The sequence below is a fragment of the Lathyrus oleraceus genome, chromosome 6 (assembly GCF_024323335.1).
Source record: "Lathyrus oleraceus cultivar Zhongwan6 chromosome 6, CAAS_Psat_ZW6_1.0, whole genome shotgun sequence".
Lineage (NCBI taxonomy): Eukaryota > Viridiplantae > Streptophyta > Magnoliopsida > Fabales > Fabaceae > Lathyrus > Lathyrus oleraceus.
In genome coordinates, this window is record NC_066584.1 from 176446247 (window position 1) to 176461894 (window position 15648).

Here is a 15648-nt window from a genome sequence, read left to right on the forward strand (position 1 = left end):
CAATTAAATTCACCTTCTAAATCTAATCCATTTTGAATCCACCACATCCATAACAATTTTCCACTTTTTATCCAATCCATTTCAATATCCATTTTTTAAAACCATTTAAATCCAATCCATTTCAATATCCAAATTTTAATCCACTTCACAATCCATAATCCACTAACCATTTAAATTCAATCCCATTTTTACAATTTAAATCCAATCCATTTCAATATCCAAATTTTATTCCACTTCATAATCCATAATCCACTAACCATTTAAATTCAATCCCATTTTTATAATTTAATCCAATCCACATTTTAATCCATTTTTAAATCCAGTAAACTATTTGAATAGTCTCATATCTAAATTCATTTTATAATGATTCATAAACCATTCAATTTCCATAATCGCACCTTCAATTCAAATTATGACACTTTACCAGACATTTTCCAAGATTCCAAGACCATTCAATCACCATTACTCCAATTTCTAAACATAAACCTATCCCATTCTAACTTTCCTTCTTTTCCATTACAATCACATATTCTACCCTTTCATTCAAGATTCCAATCACACCTACCGTCCAATTTTCAATTCCAACTAGAATATTCAATTACACCATTCAATTTCCATTCACGCTTCCATAAACCTAAGACCATATTGCATTCGACCTTACATTCATTTCAAATTTAATCACGAATGAAATCCCATTACAATTACAATGTTTACAAATATAATTCCAAATTCCAAATTTCCGATTTCATTTTTTACATCATACAATCACAACCAAAATCCAATTACAAACATGCCATTCAAATTGCAATTTTAAATCAACTTATGCATTCAAAGAAAACCAAACGTTTCAATGGTCACTCGCCATACATAACATGAAACTGTATGACCTAAGTTACACTCAATCCTAACCGTAAACCCTACAAAGCTTATTTCAAATCGCCAGGAGAAAATGTCCATCAAGCAATCCTTGCATCCAGTTCCAAGCAATGCAAACCAAATTGAGCCAATCCAAATTTCATTCCGTCGTAGCATTCAACTTGCACAAAAGTTCAAACATGATTCAAGCCTTGCATTTTCTACAGTAAAAGCCTAACCTGCATAAAATAATAAGCATTTTTTAAATTACAGATCTAACAGATTCAGCACAACTAAAAAAGATTCTAACAAACTTGCACAAGAGAAATAAAAATAGAATTAACAATTTTAAAGGCATACCCAACGAAACTGAACTTCCTTTTGGTTCCTCTTCAAAACCAACTAACCAGCCTCATAAACGGAATGAACTTCTTCAATCCCCTACTCCTAACCAACCTCCTACAACAACCATACTACGCCAACCTTGAACTCCTGAAAACAACAACAAACAGAAATGTAAGTGGGGAGGATCGAGAAATCAAAATGGAAAAAAAACCTTCCATAACAGTCCCTGTGACTGACTTCCAAACGACTTTCAATATAACCGAATTCTCCAACTGTCATAACGACTGTTAACCGGAAGCTAACAACCTCTAACCAACATCAATCCTCCATCATAACCAACTACTCCAGCCTTCACTACAAACGCTCACAACCCTCCACTCTCCAAAGACACTCCCTCCGACTTCACCTCTTAACTTCACCTCTTAACTTCACCTCTTAACTTCACCTCTTAACTTCACCTCTTAACTTCACCTCTTAACTTCACCCCTTAACTTCACCCCTTAACTTCACCCCTTAACTTCACCCCTTAACTTCACCCCTTAACTTCACCTCTTAACTTCACCCCTTAACTTCACCCCTTAACTTCACCCCTTAACTTCACCCCTTAACTTCACCCCTTAACTTCACCCCTTAACTTCACCCCTTAACTTCACCCCTTAACTTCTGAACTTCCTTTTGGTTCCTCTTCAAAACCAACTAACCAGCCTCATAAACGGAATGAACTTCTTCAATCCCCTACTCCTAACCAACCTCCTACAACAACCATACTACGCCAACCTTGAACTCCTGAAAACAACAACAAACAGAAATGTAAGCGGGGAGGATCGAGAAATCAAAATGGAAAAAAAACCTTCCATAACAGTCCCTGTGACTGACTTCCAAACGACTTTCAATATAACCGAATTCTCCAACTGTCATAACGACTGTTAACCGGAAGCTAACAACCTCTAACCAACATCAATCCTCCATCATAACCAACTACTCCAGCCTTCACTACAAACGCTCACAACCCTCCACTCTCCAAAGACACTCCCTCCGACTTCACCTCTTAACTTCACCTCTTAACTTCACCCCTTAACTTCACCCTCCATCCCTCTCACCCTCAACCTTCAAAAAAATTCCTAATAGAAATTCTTCATTCCTCTTCAACCAATACTCCAAGAACCTCCCTCGTCAAACGAATCTCCACTCCCTAACAGAACCTAAAAAGACTGCATAGCCTTGCTAACAGGAACCGTCTTTGACGACCAGCCAAACCCTCTCCATCATCTTCAACCAACCTTTTTTCATCCTCCAACTTCCATAACAAAAAATCCGGCAATATTCAATTCATAAACCTCCAAAACCACCCTTCATCACACGAACGCACCTACCAATAAACTCCTCCAACTGTCACCTTCTCCTCAACCCCCAACTCATTCGAACCCTTCAATCCACCCTCACCGGTCACACCTTCAACGACCACTTCAACAGAAAACCAGAAAAAACGGATTCAGAAACAGAAGGAAGAAGAAGATCACCACGAAGAAGAAGAAATATCAACAGCAGATCTTAACAGATCGAAAAGAAAAAAGAGCGAAGCGAATCACCTGGAGCCTCAGCCAAGTCCGGTAGGTTGCCTTCATCGCTTACACTTTCAACTCCGGTTTCATTTCGCGGCGACATCGATGCGCTTCGTGGGATCCGGCGCCACTCCTAGCTTTTTTGGGATGACCCATCGATTCTGTTGACGCTCGTGCAAGCTCTTGGAATCATTCCTCGCGAGGTCGCATTCACGATGACGATGCGTAGCCGGTGCGAGAGTCGCGCCGTCGTCTGCTCTTTCATAAGACCTTCAATAACCTAGGTCTTTCATCCTGATATTGGTTTTGTAGGAGTTGGACCTTCGTCCCTACGAGGATCCGAATCTGGTGTGAAGGAATTGGAACGTTCGGCCCAACTGAGTGTAGTGTCTTGATACACCCTCCCAAATTACCCTGTACCCCATGCCCTGTTCATATTTTCATATTTGTTACATCATTCTCATTCATGCTAACTAGTTTGTTGTTTTGTGTCCACAAGTTGACTTGGAGAAGCAAGCTCACTCTTAGCTAGCCATGCCCCTAACCATTCCATTTTCATTCAACAACTTTGTATTGTTTGAAGTACCATGTCACTTATATGCCTTAGGCATGGTACATAGTTACTAATTATAACTTGTATTTTCTTTTCATTCCCTTTCCATGGTATTGTGTGGATCCACCCCCCTATTGTGGGTCAAATGTTCCCCCTCCCCTTAGTCATGTAATAGTTTAGATTCATTGCTTCTTAGTTAGTTACTATGCATGTTAATAATCAAAGATAAAATACAAAACGATAAACAAAGCATTTCAAAAGAAACAAAAGGTACTTGATTCAACGTCAAGTTGTTTTCCGAATAAAACTCACACCATTGCAACGCGAATGCTTGATCCAACGTCAAGTATTCTCCATCCTCTCCATGATCCTTTATTCACATCTTATCCATTCTATTCTCAAACTCATTCTATCTCTCACCTCCATTCTTTCACTCACTATTTTCATAATAAATTCAAATGCTTGATCCAACATCAAGTTCATTTTTCAAAACATTTTTCATAACGAATTTGAATGCAAATATGGTGTATGTGTTTGTACACAACATTCAAGTAATTGGGTTGTCGGCCGTACCTAGCCTGAGGACCCGACACTTGACTTTCCCCCTTAAAATATATAACGATTCAAACAAGTTAGATCTAGGTTCTATGAGGATGAAAGAGAATAGTTAGGACTTCATTGTTCTCTCAATTCCCAATTACTTTGATCGTGACCGTACTTTAGTCAAGGGTTAGAGACTTGTCTCCCTCTAAGTTCCAACGATTAAACTTGTCAAACTCCTTTCATAATCAAATCTCTTTTTTGGATGAAAAAAGAGTGGTTAGGATTACTTGTCCTCTCAACTCCCGAGTTATTGGACCGTTGACTGTATCTAGCTAAGGGTCTAGTGCTTGTCTCCATGCATAAAATCGACCCTAACAAATCAAATCATTTTGCCTTAGGGCTTTCTACTCAAAACCTTTTGATAAGAACGTGTTACTTTCGTTCTACCGTGAACGAAGCTTAAGCCTCCATGTGTGAGCAAGTAATGTTTAACTGCTAGAGTGCGGACCAAGCGTATCCAATTTATCGCAAACAAGCAAATACTTCTGGCTCCCATGACAGAGTATACAAGCAAGTGAACAGTAGCACGCGAACGTCAATACTGTTCAGTAAAAATAACCAAACAAATACGCCATTTTTGAGCCGAACTACGAAGCTCTGACTTTCCTATTGCATGTATGGGGATACATAGGCACAAGGGCCCAAATCCTTGACGAGCACACTAACTTAAAACTTATTTTCTCTCCATCTCATCCTTTCATCTCACTCCCAATAGCAAGCAACTTACAGATGAATAAACATTCATACACATTTGATACGAGCAAGTGGTTCCCATGGAGTACCATGGATGTGAAGGCTGCTAATACCTTCCCCTTGCATAACCGACTTCCGAATCCGCTCTTGGTTTCGAGACCATTTCTATAATTTGGGGTTTTATCGCTATTTTCCCTTTCCTTTGGAATGAATAAAATCCGGTAGCGACTCTGTATTTTTCGTGGCGCTTCAGGAGGTCCTAACTCCCTTAACTGCATTAATGAGCCATGAAACAAATAAGGTTATATATGGCTGTATGGAATAGAAACTGGATCGAACCTTCTTTCGGGTCATCGTTATCTTTGTTGTTGTTGATGACAATGTTGTTGTTGTAGTTGATATGGATTAGGTTGTTGTTGTACTTGTTGATCAACCAGAATGGTATACAGTTACTGATTCTGAAATGGTGCTAGGGCGACTACTTGTTGGTAGGGTGCACGGTAGGTCGGCACCCTTCCTCTAACAACAACAATTGCATTTGTTTCACCTTCACTCTTTTTCCCATAAGCTACAAATGGCTTCTTTGCCACACCAAATGTACTTATAGAGTATTGTATCTTACCCATCTTGATCATGTTTTATATCCTTTCACCGGCTAGGACCAAATTAGAAAAATTGGAAGACGTGCTTCCTACATGTAGCGGGGTTTTCGTTACCTTTAGGTTTATTGACTAAACAAAAAGTCAACATACAATTCGAGTCGCCACCGCACTTTTATTTGTCCAAAGGAAAGGCTAAAAAGCGAACAAAAGCCAAGTAAGAAGTTTTTCAAATCAAAAACTAATAAAAATGTCAGAGATCTAGGTAAGGGGGTTGGTTATGAAATGGGAAGGTTTTATGCACCCAAAACATCCTTAGTACTATAAGGGAACCCTTTTTGCAAATATGTGTTGTAGGTTGGTATTTGTGAAAAGATTTGTGCAAAAGATTGGAGGGATGAGAAGAGAATAGATTATATTTACAAATTTTGTTGTTTGAATGGATGAACACATTGCCTACGTACCATCACAAAGGAGGATCAAAATCTCGTAGTTCGGGGTAAAAATCTAAAAGATTGGTGAATTGATTTTAATCAAAAGCCTTAAGTCTTTTGTTATCAAAGAGAGAAAACTCAACCTAAACCAACAATCCACCATGTGAGGAAGGCTTCAACATGCTAGTGAGGGGTTAACCCTATAATAAGCATGGAAGGCTTATAATCCAACACTAAGGATGAGGTGAGATTTACATTAACCACTATGATAACTCAAACCTATGACTAATGTTTTTGAAAAGGTTTTAACAAAGTGGCCATTGGAACCACAAACACAACTTGAAAATGATGTTGGCTTGGTTAGAGTGGGGAGAAGAGAGAAGGGCTATTCCTAAAGCAAACAAAGATAATAGGGGAAAGAAAACCCTTGGAGTTCCTTTTCTTGGAGTCATAGAGATGACTCAAGATGCTCCTTTCCTTTGGACTTAGCACACAAACAAGCAATCGATAATTTAATTCAAGCTCCTAGGATATCCATTTGGCTTGACTCTTAACTTGGCTACTCATGACAATGGTCCTCTTTTCACAATCTTAAGATGACGTTCCTATCACACAAAAGCACACATCAAACAGCTCACAACATAATAAAGGGAATTGACAAAGAATAAGTTTGAGGAGAAGTCCTTTGAGGTCAACTTTGAGTTTTAGCATTCTAAAGGCATGAGGACTAGTTGCTCTTCAACAAATTTTGCATTCTAAAGGCATGAGGCCTAGTTTCTCTTGAACTCCTTTAAGCATGGGAAAATCCTAATTCTAAGTCCTTTCTCCTTTTGCATTTGGTTCACATCAAAACAAAAACAAAACAACACAAAATAGCAATATATTTATGTACAATAATGGGCTCAAATGAGCAAAAGAAAAATGGCATAAACATAAAATATGTGCTCAGGTGAGCAAATATGAAAATCAAGATGAATAATGAGCAAGAAATAAATGACATTAAAAGTAAATGACAAGAATTTAAAAGCTCAAATTAAAGTTAGTAGTTGGTAGAGTTATGTTAGTTTGTCATGAGACAATGTAGCGCTATGTTAAGCAATCGTAAGTGAACTAATGTAGTAGTCACACCTATCTGAGGTCGGTCAATAAGAATATAGGCAAAGAACACAAGTTAGAGATCATGACTAGTAAGTCAAGCTCCATAAACTTGCCAAGCCAAACAAAAGGGGAATGGCCTTGTATTGACTTTTGGTTATTTGCTTGACCAAGAAGTAACCTATCTTTGACACAAAATAACTCACTTGATCATGGATCAAGTTGAGTTTGGTTTGGATCAAAGAAGGTTAAACTTCTTATTTGTCAAGACCAACCTCAAGACTTTAACTCATTGGCCATTGAGGGAAAGAAAGGGATGAAGATGAAAGGGAGGGGGTAAGAAGATAGCAACCAATCCCAATTGATCAAGGGATAACTCATCCTTGATCAAACTCATTCATCTTTCTAGGTGATGATCCTTAAGGATTTTCAAACCACAAGATCCAATGAATTTGATCAAAGTTGAATCAATTCAACCTCAATCAACACCAAGCAGAAGAGAAATGAAGATAACAAGTCAAGAAGTCAACAATATTTTTTTGATATTTTTTGAATTAAAAGAAAATACAAATAAAAAATAAACAAACCAAATGGAACCTCAAATTCAATTCAAAGCAACTTCAAAAGGTCCAATTAAATTCTCATAGGTTTAACATAGTCAAACAAACTTTGACTAATTTTTTCACAAATTTTTAAAATCAAAAAGTAATTAAAACCAATTAAAAACAACCAAAAATAGCATAATATGAAATAAAATCTCAAATAATCTCAAAACAAACAAGAAATTGTTGAGACTATTTTTCATTGACTTATCATGATCCATAGATGCTATGAAAATATTTTTGTATTTTTTAAAAGTCAGAAAGTATTTTAAAATGAATTAAAATCATTAAAAACCAAGTAATTCATAAAAATATCAAATGTAGTTACAAAAATAATTAAAAATCATAATATGAAACTAGATTTTTCAACAAATTTTTTGGAGTTGGTCTCATATTTTTCTGACTTCAAATGAATTTTTAATGAATTTTTGAAAATCAAATGAATTAACAGAAAATAAAAAGAAAAATGAAATAAGCGAGAAATGCATAGCTATCTGATCCACATTCATTAATTGACGTGGCACAAGGCACGACTTAGATCTGATGACACACGGTGCACTCAAGTCAAACGCGTCACATGGAGAATTAAATGAAATATTTAAAACGGATGCACACTATTAGATCATGGAATGGAGATCCAAGGGCCAAGGAGAAACACACGTGGTGGTGGTGGAAACCACCGTCTTCTCCGGCGAAGCAACAGATTCCGGCCAAATTTGCAGAGAAATGAACCTCAATGAAAATGAAAAACAAGGCCATGGAAATAAAGCTCTTGTGATGTATATCATCACTATACCAGTGTAATTCTTTCAATCTTCCTATATTAAGAGAAAGATGAAGGAGAAAATCATGGTGCCCACACGGATTGTTCATGAAATGAAAAATTGAATGCATCAAAGGCTTGCCTCAAGTATGAGGACTTCAGAGAACCACAAAAACGCAAGCAAACTACATTGAATTAAGAGTTTCAGATCCAAAAAGTTTGAGTTTATACCTTTAAATTGATGAACTTTTGGCCACGAATTCTCCAAGATCTTTGCTCCTTCTTGATCTATGAATGTAGTGGAAGTGATAGGCTAAGGAATCCGGCTTTAAAACTCAGCTAATGATACTGAATTTCAAGCTCGAAAATCTGAAAAAATATTGAGTGATTCCTTTGGTGAGGGCTATGGTTTCAGTGCAGCAGCATATGGGATCTCCAAAAGGTTGTGAAATGAAGCTCATGAGGTGTTTATTTATAGCTGAATGTGGCTGATCACACACTTTGCTCATGTGCATGGGATTTGAATTTTGGATTGCATGGGCCTTTGTGGGCGTGTGAGAGGTCCATGGATGGCTGAAGCAACTTGTTGAGTTCACATAGAAGGCATTTGGACGTGCACATGAAGTTGGAAATGCTTGCATACCAAGTTTTAGCATAAAATATCAAGAATGCACATTAATGAAAAGAAATTCGAAACTCCCAAATGGTAGACCCCAAGTACTGTTGTGAGTAATGGTTGGAAAGCTCTTGAAATAAGGAACAAAAGTCATGTTGGGCAAAAAATCATTTGACATGTGAAAATTGATCAAAACTAGTTGGGAAAATTCAAGTACAAAACATGTCCAAATCATTTTGAAAAATTAACCCAAAAGTAAGCTTAATTGAACTCCTCTGTCCTCATGACACAAGCTTCAAATGAAAAAATATCCAACATCCAAGTTGTAGAGATTTTCAATATGGTCAATCTAGACTCAAAGTTTGCATCATTTGGGTTTTCTATGACAAAGTTATGGACATTTGAAGTTGGGTACTTTTTCAAATTCAATGAATTAGGTCCAAGATGACCTATAATGTTTTGCATTATCACATGTATTTATTTTAGGATTATGAAATTTTGTCCAACATAACATTTGAATTAGACATCTCAAGCTTTCCAATGACTTTGGTATCACCTCAAAATAATAAAAATTAAGGAAGTTATTCCCTTGGCAAGTTGACCCAAGATTAGGGTTTCAGTCAAAATGACCTATAATGTTTTGAAATGAATGATGACCTTCAAAGTTTAAAATGGATTTTTTATGAACATTAAAGTTGTTCGTATGGTTCTTAGGAACATTTTTTATCTTGGGGTCACCTTCATTTGACAAACACAACAAAAAGTATATCTCATTGATCCTCAACTTAGTTAGATGACTTGACTGGTCAACTTTTCAAGGCCAAACTTCCAATCTTGATGAATAAATGATTGAGGGGCCTCAAATAGGCTCACATATGCATAAAATTATAAATGAAAGAAATTCCCTTTATTAGATTTGATCAGAGGTTGAGATTGCTTCATGGGCAAGGCATAGTCAAAGCATAGTGAAATTAGGGTTTCCTTGGGAAACAATCTTCAAGCCCTTTGGGTTATCTTGATAAAATTGGAAAATTGAGATACTTGGGAGACATATATGATGATTAGGAACTTTGTGGACCATTTTCATGCTTTTTCTCATCTTCATCTAGCCATTGCATTGGGCTTAGGAGCCTCATAGGAGCATTGTGGAGCACATGATCACTTGAGCTTCAAAACAAAGAGTTAGTGACATATTTTTGTGCTTTTGGTTAGTAATCAAATAAGAAATGCAATAACATAAAATACAAGCATGCTTGATGGTCTCAAAACACTCAAACAAGTCCTAACCCTAGGGTTAAAGAGCCAAACATGCTATGATCCTTGAGGCAATGCACTTGTGCAATAACATGATGCCATGAGGGATCTTAGGGTCAAAATCGGGGTCTTACAGATGCCCCTATTTAAGGTCATTCTAGCCGGAGATATGAAGGTTAAAATCTTCGCCTCGACGAGATAGAATGGGCTTAAATAATAGCAAAGAGACGAATTTTGGTCCCTAAGAGACCTCATGATGCAAATGTGTGTATGCAAAATAAATCTTCATGGTGAATAATTTCTACAAAGGAAAAGAAATCGGGAGAAACTGAAAAATTCATAGGAGTAACACACTCACTGGGGAGACAAACTTTGGGGGAAATAAGGTAAAAATGCATGAGCAGGTCACGACTTGAAAACTTGCTAGGAGACACGAAGGGATTCCTAAAAAATAAATCGATGGAAAAACTCGAGCTGACGCAAATATGCATGTATTAGGGAATATGCCAATACAGTAAAACTATCCACAAAGGATACATCGGATAAAATCCGGACTCAGACAGGGATGTCCACAAAGGACCCAGCTAAGGAAGAAACAATGAGATATTACCGATTACTGGGTAATAAACTCAAAGAGAGACATGTTATCAAAACACCAGTTACTGGGTGAGAGAACAACATGCTCAGGGAGAAATAATATCTAAGACCGGTATAAGGGTGAGAGATATCAATCATCTGAAACATCTGAGGAGGACCCAAAAGGCACATCTCGACTCAGAAAAATTTGACTCCACAGGGGACAAAAAGTCATAATAGGGAGCAGAAGGAAGGAACACCAGGGATACCTGTTATTGGGTATATAATAGGTGACCAACCAGGCGTGAATTGGGAACATACCCAAGACACTCATCATCCGAAAGGAGGGATGAAAAAGAAAACTCGACTTACAAGATGGACATTTGATTCCACAAGGAAATACGAATCTTACTCGACTGGGGAAGAAAAAGACTTCGACTGAAGAGCGCATGAGATATATTATCTACTATCGTTATATGGGTAAAAACGTAGATAACATACTCGCATGGAAGATTATCCGCAACCGGTTACTAGGTTAATAAGGGATAAATCAACCGAAAAGAAAGGACATCGGGATACCGGTTACTGGGTATAAAATAATGACCAATCAGAAGGAGAAACAATCATTACCAAACAAGGGTAAATGAAAAATGACTCGCTAGGGCTTGACAAAAGCAATTATCTAGGAGATATATCACCGGTTACTGGGTGGTATACTCAAAAACGAAGGAATATCAATATCGAATACTGGGTAAGGATAACCAACAAAGAGGGGATTACATATACCAGTTACTGGGTAGAAAACCACAGAAATAGGACTTACAACTACCGGTTACTGGGTAGAAGGCCACAAAAATCCGTTGGGGAAAGGAAGAACAATTATTGGTTACTGAGCAATTGAACAACTGAACCACAAGGAACTGCATGGGATAACAAGAAAGGAATCAATCTAGGAACAAACTAGAAAGACACAATCAAACAAGACTCAACCCGATGAGGATATAACTCAGGGGAGTAATCCCATCCCGATACACAACTAGGGTGGAAACTGAAACAATAATCATCCATGAGGACATAGCTCAGTGGGGAAGAAAGAAGAAAAGATAAACACTTTCTGCCTATGAGGCTGACTCTATATGGAGAGATCAGACACAAACATTTGCTTGGAGAAGAACATTTCACCAATAGCAGGAGATAACAAGCAAAGATATATGAGAAAGAATGCCTCATGAGTATCTGAATGCTATGGTTATGCATGTATATGCATGATTTGTGTATGATTAATGCTGACAAACAGACATATATAACACAAACAAGTTCAACAAGAATCACGAGCAAACACTCGGCCAACGTCTCGACAAGAAGGGCGAAGCCTACTGGAGAACTCATCTTGGTAATAACCCGAGAAGGATGAAAATAAATCATCGGGGATATCAAACCCTATCCCAAAGCTACACTCGCTGAGGATACAAAGAAGATGTATTTAGGAACAGCGAAAGAAGATGTTCAAACAGAGAACTCAACTCTGATGGGGATTATCTCTGGAATAAGAATAAATAAGGGAAGACTTTAACCACAGTTGGGAATAGGCAAAGTCAAAGCTTCCAACTGCAGGAGGTAACACTCTGCGCAGGAGAAGTCTTCCTGGAGCAAGCAATCCTGACATAAGGAAGATGCAGAAAATCTGTCAAGGAGTTTCCATCAACTCTCTTGAGGACAGGTGGTTAAATAACAATAAGATCTGCCGAAGAAGAAACTCTACTGGGGAAGCTTATCAAGGAATGATGTGGAACTTTGTGGGGAACAACCACCAATTAGATATACATCAATCAAAACACTCCCTTCTATCTGCCGGAGAGAAAACTCTGCAAAGGGGAATAATAGCATTTTGCTCCACTAGGGAAGGAAATAAACATTTTCACCACCAGCTCTTAATGCTAGAAGAAATCTTCAGACTCGGAGGAGATACAAACATCCAACTCTGATCTAGCAACCCTACCGGGGACAAGCTGTAAATGCTCTTGAGGAAACTACCCTTGCTGGAGAAATTGGAAATGAATCCTTCATCAACAAGCAACATACCAGGGATACCTCTTTTCAAAATAAATTAAATGGGACATAAGCCCTTCATCAATTGCACAAGGCAACTTCCTGCTGAGGAGACAATTATCTGGGAAGGTAGCTCTGTAGGGAACACATGCTTATTCTGCTGGAGATTCTTACTCAGGCTGGGGAAAAACAATCTTCCTCGTAAGTAGACAGTCAGGATAGTGAGACAAGGAGTGTTCTCAACTCAAAGCATATCAACTTTTATCAATCTATAAGGGATTTTAGGTCAGTCCACTCAAGGGATGACAACCATACAAATGATAAAACACAAATGCTAGTGTCTGATATAGAGGGATACACATCTCTAAAATGTCAAGGCAAAATTTTGGAAAAGAAGGGATCATTTGCAGATCAAACGTATATGAGTCATGGATTGCTAAAACTCTGTGGGAGAAATAAGTATGTAAACACAACAAACTACCGGGAATGTATTGGATGAACATCCAACTAGGGGAAAGCCATCCAACAAGACAGATCAATCCACTATCATCAAGGAGAACTTCTCATACCAGACTCTCTGAGAAGCTGATGATGTATTATTCTTTCTGCGCTCAGTTGGGGAGACAACTTGAAAGCTGATGAAGAGGATATAAGAATACCAGAATATGAATAAATGTCTTACCCTTTGGTGATCATACTATCCTTGGGAAAGCACTGAGGACATTCCACTTATCCTTTCAGTCATTGTGAATGTTCACTTTGTTTAAAACAGTTTATTTATGAAACCTTTATTTGTTTAAAACACTAATATTCATCAATTAAAACATGCAAACATTTGTTAAACAGAAACAAATAAGAGTGCAAAGAATTGGATAAAGGCTCAAATTTATTTAAAAGAATGGTAGTCCGCAAATGGCGAGACTCCATGGATCTTTACAAATTTGAAATTGGCGATATACATGGAAAAAGGGCTACATTGAACATAATGACTGTTTCTCCACCAACTTTGAATCCACTGTATTCAAAACTTCGATTGATGATGACTGAGCGAGAATCTTTGACAGACGACAACTGTAGAACAAAGTCATGTCAGAATGCAGTTACTTGCCAAATCCCTAATTTTTGCCTAGATTGCCCCAGGGTGAGGTACTCAATCTAGCGGGATATATATTCATTTTTTTTTCATGTCTCTAACTTTTGCCTGGATCGCCCTTTCGGATTTTCAATCCACCGAGACACTCATTTTTGCATAAGCTTCCCTTTCGGGTTTTCAACTTAGCGAGCTATTCTGTTTTTATTTTTAGGCGAAGTATTTCTTGACTGCATCTGAATTCACAGGACGAGTGAAATCCTCCCCCTGGAATCGGGCGCGAAAGACAAGACTTTCTTGAGTATGAAGTCACCTTATCAGAACACACGAGGCTTGACCTTCTTATCAAAGGCTTTATTCATCCTTTGTTGATATAATTGACCATGGCACATGGCAGTTAATCTCTTCTCTTCAATCAAATTCAGCTGGTCATAACGACTCTGAACCCATTCAGCCTCAGTCAACTTGGCTTCCATCAAGACTCTCATCGATGGGATCTCAACCTCTACGGGGAGCACAACCTCCATGCCATATACAAGAGAGAAAGGGGTTGTCCCTATTTAAGTGCGGACGTATGTACGATAGCCATGCAAAGCAAATGGCAACATCTCATGCCAATCTTTGTACGTAACAACCATCTTCTGAATAATCTTCTTGATGTTTTTGTTAGCAGCTTCAACAACCCCATTCATCTTGGGTCTATAGGGAGAAGAATTATGATGTGCAATCTTGAACTTGCTATACAACTCTTTCATCATCTTATTGTTCAAGTTAGATCCATTATCAGTAATGATCTTGTCTGGCACACCATATCGACATATGAGCTGGTTCTTGATAAACCTCATAACTACCTGCCTGGTCACATTTGCATACGATGCCGCTTCAACCCACTTGGTGAAGTAATCAATGGCTACGAGAATAAAACGGTGATCGTTTGACGCCTTAGGCTCAACCATGCCAATCATGTCAATTCCCCACATGGAGAAAGGCTATGGTGAGGAAATAACATTCAGAAGTGTCGGGGGAACATGAATCTTGTCCGCATAAATCTGACACTTGTGGCATTTCTTCACAAACTTGCAGCAGTCAGACTCCATTGTCAGCCAATAGTAGCCTGCTCTCAATATCTTTTTTGCCATGGCATGTCCATTGGAATGAGTACCAAATGAACCCTCATGGACTTCAGCCATCAACAGGTCTGCTTCATGTCTATCCACGCATCTGAGCAGAACCATGTCAAAATTCCTCTTGTAAAGCACATCACCATTAAGGTAGAAACTGCCAGATAATCTCCTCAAAGTCTTCTTATCTTTAAAAGATGCCCCGGGCAGGTAAGTCTGACTTTGGAGAAAGCACTTGATATCATAATACCACGGCTTATCATCTTTCGCTTCCTCCACTGCAAAAACGTGAGTTGGTCTATCCAAGCGCATCACGGTAATATTCGGGACTTCATTCCAATAATTGACAGCAATCATTGAAGCAAGCGTAGCGAGAGCATCCGCCATCCGATTCTCATCTCGAGGAATATGATGGAAGTCAACTTTAGTAAAGAAAGTTGAAATCCTCCTCGCATAATATCTATATGGGATGAGGCCAGGCTGATTCGTCTCCCATTCACCCTTAATCTGATTAACAACAAGGGCCAAATCACCATAAACATCAGATGTTTGATCCTAAGATCAATACATTCTTCCAAACCCATAATACAAGCCTTATACTCCGCCATATTATTCGTGCATTTGAAAGTTAGCCTGGCTGTAAAAGGAAAATGTGTGCCTTGAGGAGTAATAATCACTGCCCCAGTACCATTTCCATACTGATTGACAGCACCATCGAACACCATACCCCATCGGGAACCAGGCTCTAGCCCTTCGTCGAGCGTAGGCTCATCACAATCTTTCATTTTCAAATACAAAATCTCCTCATCAGGGAAGTCGTATTGCACAGACTGATAAT

At 38.2% G+C, this 15648-nt stretch overlaps 1 long non-coding RNA gene across 14 annotated transcripts; it reads right to left on the minus strand.

The window, feature by feature from the left end:
• Positions 1-719: 719 nt before the first annotated feature.
• Positions 720-3137, minus strand: LOC127092935 (uncharacterized). 14 transcript variants are annotated; one of them, XR_007792335.1, is made up of 5 exons: positions 2790-3137; positions 1854-2664; positions 1659-1749; positions 1216-1606; positions 720-1094 (listed from the first exon to the last, which is right to left on the minus strand). It is a non-coding gene; the product is annotated as an uncharacterized LOC127092935 (long non-coding RNA). The 14 variants fall into 14 exon arrangements; XR_007792340.1 differs by lacking the exon at positions 1659-1749 and having other exon boundaries at positions 1216-1658; positions 1828-2664; positions 2790-3136; XR_007792337.1 differs by having other exon boundaries at positions 1216-1671; positions 1828-2664; positions 2790-3136.
• Positions 3138-15648: the final 12511 nt, after the last annotated feature.